Source organism: Octodon degus, unplaced genomic scaffold (assembly GCF_000260255.1).
Source record: "Octodon degus isolate 3935 unplaced genomic scaffold, OctDeg1.0 scaffold00034, whole genome shotgun sequence".
In the NCBI taxonomy this organism is placed as follows: Eukaryota; Metazoa; Chordata; class Mammalia; order Rodentia; family Octodontidae; genus Octodon; species Octodon degus.
Genome location: NW_004524610.1, coordinates 390,412 through 398,040, shown reverse-complemented (window position 1 = coordinate 398,040; position 7,629 = coordinate 390,412).

The window sequence follows — 7,629 nt, the reverse complement described above, 5'->3', positions numbered from 1 at the left end:
AATAAATAAATAAATAAATAAATAAATAATAGAAGACAACTACATTGAAAACTGTAGTACTCTGGAAAAGGCAGTTAAAAAGTATATCAGAAAATGGGAAGACATCCCTTGTTCTTGAGTAGAAAAAACCAAAATAGTGAAAATGGCTATGTGCTCAAAACTGTTACATAGATTTAATGCAATCCCTATCAAAATTCCAATAGCATATCTCACAGAATTAGAGAAAATAATTCTAAAATTCATTTGAAACCAGAATAGACCTAGAGTAGCAAAAGCTATTCTGGACAACAAAGCTGAGGCTGGGGCATCATACTCCCAGACTTGAAATTGTACACAAAGTTACGGTGATAAAAACTGCAGGTGCTCACATGCACAAAAACAGACGTAAGGGTTAATGGAACAGATCAGAAGATACAGAAACAAAGACATATTTAGCCATTTCATCTGTAATAAAGGTGCCAAACATATTTACTGGGAGAAAAATAGCCTCTTTAATAAATGGTTCTTAAAATAACAAGCTTCTTGTAAGATGAAGATTAAAAACTATATCCATATATTTTACCATGTACTGACCTAAAGTCAAAATGGACCAAGGATCTAAATCTTAAGACAGAAACATTAAATCTGATGGAAGACAGGATAGGTAGGACTCTTGAAAACATTCGCATAGGCAAAGGCTTCATCAACAAAACCCACCCCTCACAGGAGCAATCACAAAGAATCAACCACTGAGATTCCATCTATTGACAAGCTTTTGCACAGCAAGAGAAACCACCAACAGAGTGAAAATATAACGTACATTATGGGGAGAAAAGGACTACTACTTAGAGTATATGAAGAACTCATGAAAATCAGAGCCCCCAAATTTAAAGACCCAATACAAAAGTGGGCATCTGAAATGAATACACACTTCTCAGATGAAGCAGTAGAAACAGAAAAGAAATATATGAAAAAATGCTTAACATCGTTGATCATTTGAGAAATGCGAATTTCAACAATGCTGAGATTCCATCTTAACCTTAAAAGTCTGATTATTATTACGAAGCCAACCTATAACAAATGCCGGTGGGGTTTAGGGAAAAAGACACCCTCTCCCACTGTTGCTGGGAGTGTAGACTGGTGCAGCATCTGTGGAAATCAGTATGTGGTTTCTTCCAAAACCTAGGACCAGAGGTTCCATTCCACCCAGCTTTGCCCTTCTTGATAACATTTTATTTAACTTTTTCTAAAAAAAGTTGGAGTCAAATTCAGGACCTCATGCCTGCTAGGCAGCACCATGCTGCTGAGCTATATCCCCAGAGGCCTTTCTTGGTAGAATTAAAAGTATCAATCACATCAATGTGCGCACACCCTTGTTTACAGCAGCACAGTTTGTGATAGCCAATCTTGAAAACAGGCCAAATGTCCACCAATGAATGGATAAAAAGATAGCAGGGTTTTTTTTTTTTTTTAATACAATAGAGTACTACTCTGTTACAAAGAAGATTAAGCTTAAGACGTTTTTAGCTAAATTGATGTGCCTTGAGGCCATTCTCTTCAGTAAAATAAGTTGGACACGCATGAGTAAACACCACATTGTTTCTCTGGTGTGAGAAACTGAAAGTATAGGGCCAGGGAGATGGCTCAGTAGAATAAGCACTTCCCTGGCAAGCACAAGGGCCTGAGTTCAATCCCCGGTTCCACCACAAAAAAAAAAAAAGAAACTGAAAGTGTAAATAAGGACCAACATGTATATTAGGTCTTGTGAAAGAAGAAGAAAATGTTCAAGTGGGAAGGAGAACTAGGAAGGTGGAAAGGGAAGAAGAAAAAATATGAGAAAAGAAGGAAAAACACAAACAAAGATTTTGTAAGTAAGGAATGGGAGGGGTTGAAAGGAGAGTAGGGGATCGGGAAAAAAGAAAAATCAAGTTATATCATGTACAGGTATAAATTCCCTATAATAAACGTGATCATTATGTATACCTAAAATATACTAATAAATTACATAAAAAATATAAATGCTCCTAAAATTAATGCAGGATTTCAAGGGGCCCTGAGTAGCCAAACAAACCTGAAAAAGAAAAAAGTCAAAGGTCTCAGGCTACTTGTACCCAAGTCAGCAGAGCAGAGCTTACTATAAAGGTGTAGTGGTCAGAATAGCATAACACAATCATAAAGATAAACATGTAGACTTCTATTATAATAGAAGGCATAGAAACAAGCCTCCGTGAATACAATCAAATGACTTTGATAAGGTTATCAAGACCTTTAAAAAGAAAAATTGACATCTTTTCAACAAATGGTGGTGGAAAATGATACCCACATGCAAAAAAAAAAAAAAGGAAGTCAGAACTTTATCTAATGCTATGTATAAAATTAACCCAAACTGAATAAAACCTAAATGTAAGAATTGAAACTCTTTTTTTTTTTTGTTTTTGGCAGAACTGGGGATTGAACTCAGGCCCTTGTGCTTGCCAGGGAAGCACTTATTCTACTGAGCCATCTCTCCAGACCCTGAAACTCTTAAAATAGGGTGAAAGATTCATGACTTTGTATTTGGCAACAATTTCTTGGACATAACTCTAAAACATAGGCAGCAGCACCCACAGACACCATGAAGAAAGTGGAAAGGCAACCTATGAAGAGGGGGGAAACCTGCCCATCATGTTTGGATAAGGGATTAATACATAGAATATAGAGAGAACTCTTAAATCTCTCTAATAACAAAACAACTCTATTTAAAAGTGGACAGAGAACTTGATGTACATTTCTCCAAGTAAGACATGTGAATGGCCAACAAACATATGAGATGTTCTCTGTAGCTAATCACTAGAAAAATGCAAAGCAAACCACAATGAGATGCCTCCTTACTCCTAGGTGATGTTACTATAAGTGTGCACACACACATACACACGGGGGGGATGGATAATGGTATTGGCAGGGAGGTGGAAAAATTAAAAATATTTTATGGATATTTGAATATACACAAACTTTAAAAAACAAGATACAAAAAGCACTAACAATAACATTAAAAAATCTTTATCAAAAGACATTATAAAGTGTTAAGTCTTGCAGGTAACAAACTTTATTACACTCTTCCTATAGGATATTAGTAGCCACAATATATAAAAACTACTAAGAATCAAATTTTTGAAATAAAATGTTATGTGATCTGAACAAGTATTGCACAGAACAAAACTAAACAAAACTCAACAAAGATTTTCAGGCTGATCAGTCTTTAAAAACAATATCAGATTGGGCTGGGGAGACAGCTGGGCAGTCTACGCACCTGCATGACAAGCTCCAGGACCCAGGCCCAATCCCTGGCAGCATGCTGTGCTGATCCCGATTGAGCTGGCCACCAAAAGCGGGCCTGGTGGCACATGCCAGTAACCCCGGCGCTAGGGAAGCTGAGACAGAAGGATCACTACAAGTTCAAGCTGCGTAGCAAGACCCCGTACTAAATAATAAATAAATAAATAAATAAATAAATACATGATTTTTAAAATTTTTAAAAAATAATATTGAATAAAAACTACACCCATCATTTTGTACTCACAGGATTAGCAGGAATCAAAAGGTCATTCAGGCCATATATTAGAATGTGATACAAAAAGAAAGCGCATGTACGCTGCAAAGATCAGTCCATGAACTGCTTAAAAACAGCTTCAGTGCTGGGGATTTCATTCAGTAAAACACTTGCCTAGCAAGCTGGAAACCCTGGGTTCAGTCTTGGCACCAAAAGCGAAAAATAAACCTCAACTAAAAAACAAAAAGGCAAAAAACAACAACAACGAAAAAAACCAAAAAAGAAAAAAACAAGAAAACAACTTGACCTTGGTAAAGTTAAGCCTGGAGATTTCTATTGCTGTGCAAATTAAAAATTTTTATCAGCAGTTGCATGAAAGAATAAACGCATTACAATATTTTTGTGCAATAGAATAGTCATGTTTCATTCAGTTCATGAACTCAATTATTTTCGCAGTTCTGGTCACAAACTAAATTGGGTAAGACCCGAGTCAAATTTCCCCAGAAAGCCAACACTGAACCGAACCCTTAAGTTGTACTTGGTTCTCCCCAGTTCTGTTGCAACCAGAATCATGGGAAGAGTTCAGTTTGTGAACTGGGGTGCCGCTGCACCACAGAGCAATACGAGGAAACCAGGACTCCACATACGAACAGCAAAAAAGATCGCCAGCGCCAACACTGGCCCAAAACAGAAAGTCATGGAAAAATGAGAGGCAAACTAGACAAACGAGCAGTTCTTGTTCAAGGACCTACTTGCAAGTAACAGACTAGAGGACAGCAAGATAACGGCGGGTGCTGAATCCTGGCGTGTGCTAGCCCTGGAGGAAAAGGGAGCGGAAGATGGCTGAAAGCTTCTCCCGTTTAAGCCTTGGAATAGGTGCTGAATTTTCATCTCACGCTTATTTTAACAACTCAAAACTCATTGTGTGTGTGTGTGTGTGTGTGTGTGTGTGTGTGTGTGTGTGTGTGATGGAGGGGGTACGAGAAATATTAGCACAATAAGGAAACTTTTTTAGGAAATACATATTAAGGAACAAACTAAATATTTTTAGATTTTTAAAGTATTAAATAATAGTTTACTATACTCAAAGCCAGAATTATGTTGGAACCCTAAACAAGAAGCAAAAGAACCCCAGGAAAAGTCTTAAAAGTTGAATTTCTTTGTATGCTAACAACTGGCATACAAAGATAGTATAAACTGCTTAAATAAAATAATAGTATACTGCCCTGATTGTGCAGCACAGGAAAAATAAAAAGACTGATTGTCTTCAGCAAATGCAAATTACATCCATCTGAATTCTTGCCATTATAATTGTAGAAAAAGTTACAATTACATATCGCAAGCCAGCTACAGAGGTCTGCATTCTTTTCTTTCTCAACATGACTTTGGTATACTTAGGTAAACTATTAAGAATCCTGTTTCTAAGGGAAAACAAGCGAGAGCCCATAGAAAGAGACTAAGATGATTAGACAGCAAGAGTGTCTGATTTATGAGGAAAGATTAAAGGAGTCAGGCGGCCTGCTTGACTGAGCGATGGCCAAGCAGTGCATGATAGCAGTCTACAAATATTTGAAAAGTATATCCCAAAGAGGGAGGATTGACCTTGATCTTGGGACAGGGTGTTCAGGGGCCACAAACAGAAGAGGTCACAAAGGAAATGCGGACAATGGGGAGTTTCTCTTGGTCTGAATGTTTGAAACTGTGGGATTTATTCTTTCATTCACTATGGCAGCTTCGTTAGCTGATTAAAATTAATCTGTGCTATATAGGAAGATTTACAGAAAAATGAAAGGCTTTCTTCATCAGGAAAAAGTATCAGAATCGTGTTGTTTGTTTTATTCCTAGAAATTAAGGGACTCTAAGCCATTCTTTACAGTTTTCTAATGTTAAACCACTACATTTTTTAATAAGAAAATTAAGACAACCGAAATTCATATCATCACAAGATAACTGTTCTTATCCTATTACTTGTTGGTTGCTCTTTTTGTTGAGCTTTTGTTATTGCTTGCTTTTGTTTGCTTTTATATTTGAACTATATAAAACTTTAAAAACAGGTATACAGAACAACCCCATGTTTAGCATCAAGACATTTCCAAAGTGGAGGCAGTCTTCCCAGCCCTCCCCCACAAGAAGTAATTAATCTTCAGGATTCATTTAGATCATTCATATTCAAGTGTGGGCGTTTTTGTTTTTATTTTTTGTTTTTCTTATCGGGCATCAAACTCAGGAACTTGCACTTGCCAGACAGGCACTTACGCTGCTGAGCTACATCCTGGTCTTTCAAATGTTTAAGAGGTGCCTTTCATGAAGATGTTCTCTTAGTGCTATAGTACTAACTGTTAGTACTAAGCTGGTACCATACAGTACGTATGCTATAATGAAAGTGATTTTTGGACACAATATTGGGCTTGAGGCATGACTCTAATTCTTATGTGGTTTACTGATCTCTAAAGCCGTGTGGATGCATTACACACATTTCCCTTCACACTGTAACACACAATCATCGAATGACTGCTTTCAACGTCCCAGTTCTCTGCGGTCACAAGCACCACTGCAGCACTGGGCCTTGCATACTCTTTCATCTGTGAAGCACTCATGAGGCACGCGCGCCTTCAGCCTCACTTCGCGCTGCCTTTTCGGTCCTAGGAAGTCCCTTTGTTCTAACTTCCATCAACAACAACGCCTCTTAGACTTTTTACTTGTCCCTAACCTGATACTTGTGAAAACTCACAATTTCTATTTGTACTTTTCAGATTAATATTTATATTCAGCATTTATTTTATTCACAGAGATGGTAGCACAAATACTCATTGTTAGGCAATTTGGGGCAACAAAGGCAAGACGGGGGCATCACAATCCCAGACTTGAAATTATACCACAAGCCTGTATGATAAAAACCGCACAGAACTGGAAATAAAACAGACCTGCGGATCAATGAAACACGGTGCAGAAACAACTCCAAACATATTTAGCCACCTCATCATTGACAAAGACATCCGACAAAGAATAGCTTCTTTAATAGTGCTTGAAAAACTGGCTTCGCATGTTGAAGAATAAAATTGGACCCATATCTTTCACTATGCACTAATCTAAAATCAAAATGGACCAAAGATCTAAATCTTAAGACAGAAACATTAAATCTGATAGAAGACAGGATAGGTAGGACTCTTGAAAACATCAGCATGGGCAAAGGCTTCATCCGCAAAGCCCACACCTCACAGGAGTGATCACAAAGAGTCAACCACTGAGATTCCATCTGTGACAAGCTTTTGCACAGCAAGAGAAACCACCATCAGAGTGAAACTACAAACTTCAGTGTGGTAAAAATATTTACCAGCATATCATCAGACAAAGGATTACTGTTTAGAGTACATAAAGAACTCAAAAAAGAATCAGACTCCAAAATTTAAAGACCCTACACAAAAATGGGCATTTGGAATAGACACTTCTCAGATGAAGTAGAAACAGCAACTAAGCATATGAAAACTGTCCAACGACCCTGGAAGAAGTGCAAGTTTAAACAATGCTGAGGTTCCACCTAAGCCTGGCAAGCTGGCTGTGTCCATAAGCCAACCACTAACAAATGCTGGGGGAAATACGGGGGTAAAGGAGTCCTTCTCCACTGTTGGCGGGAGTGGAGCCTGGTGCAACAACTGTGGAAACCAGTGTGGCGATTCCTCAAAAAACTACAACTAGAGGTCCCAGTGACCCAGCTGTTCTGCTTCTGAACATCTCCTGAAAGAGCTGAAAATCATCATAGCACAGTGACACATGCACACTCGTGTTTACAGCAGCACAACCTGAAACAGCCGAACCTTGGAAACAACCCAAATGTCCATCAGCAGGCGAGTGGATACAGATGTGGAGTGTTTATGCAATGGAGTACTACTCTGCTATGAAGAAGGGTCTGCGTGAGACATTTCCAGCTAAGTGGATGCATTCTGAGGCACACTTGCTCTTAGGTGAAATGAGCCAGATACCCTGTGCAGGTGCGGCACCATCCTCTGGTGTGAGAAGCTGGAAGTGTAAGGACCAAACGCACGTCAGGAGTCGTGAGATCAGAAGCAAGTGACAAGGGCATAAAGGAGGGGCAGGGGAAGGCCATGGATGGGAAAAGTAAA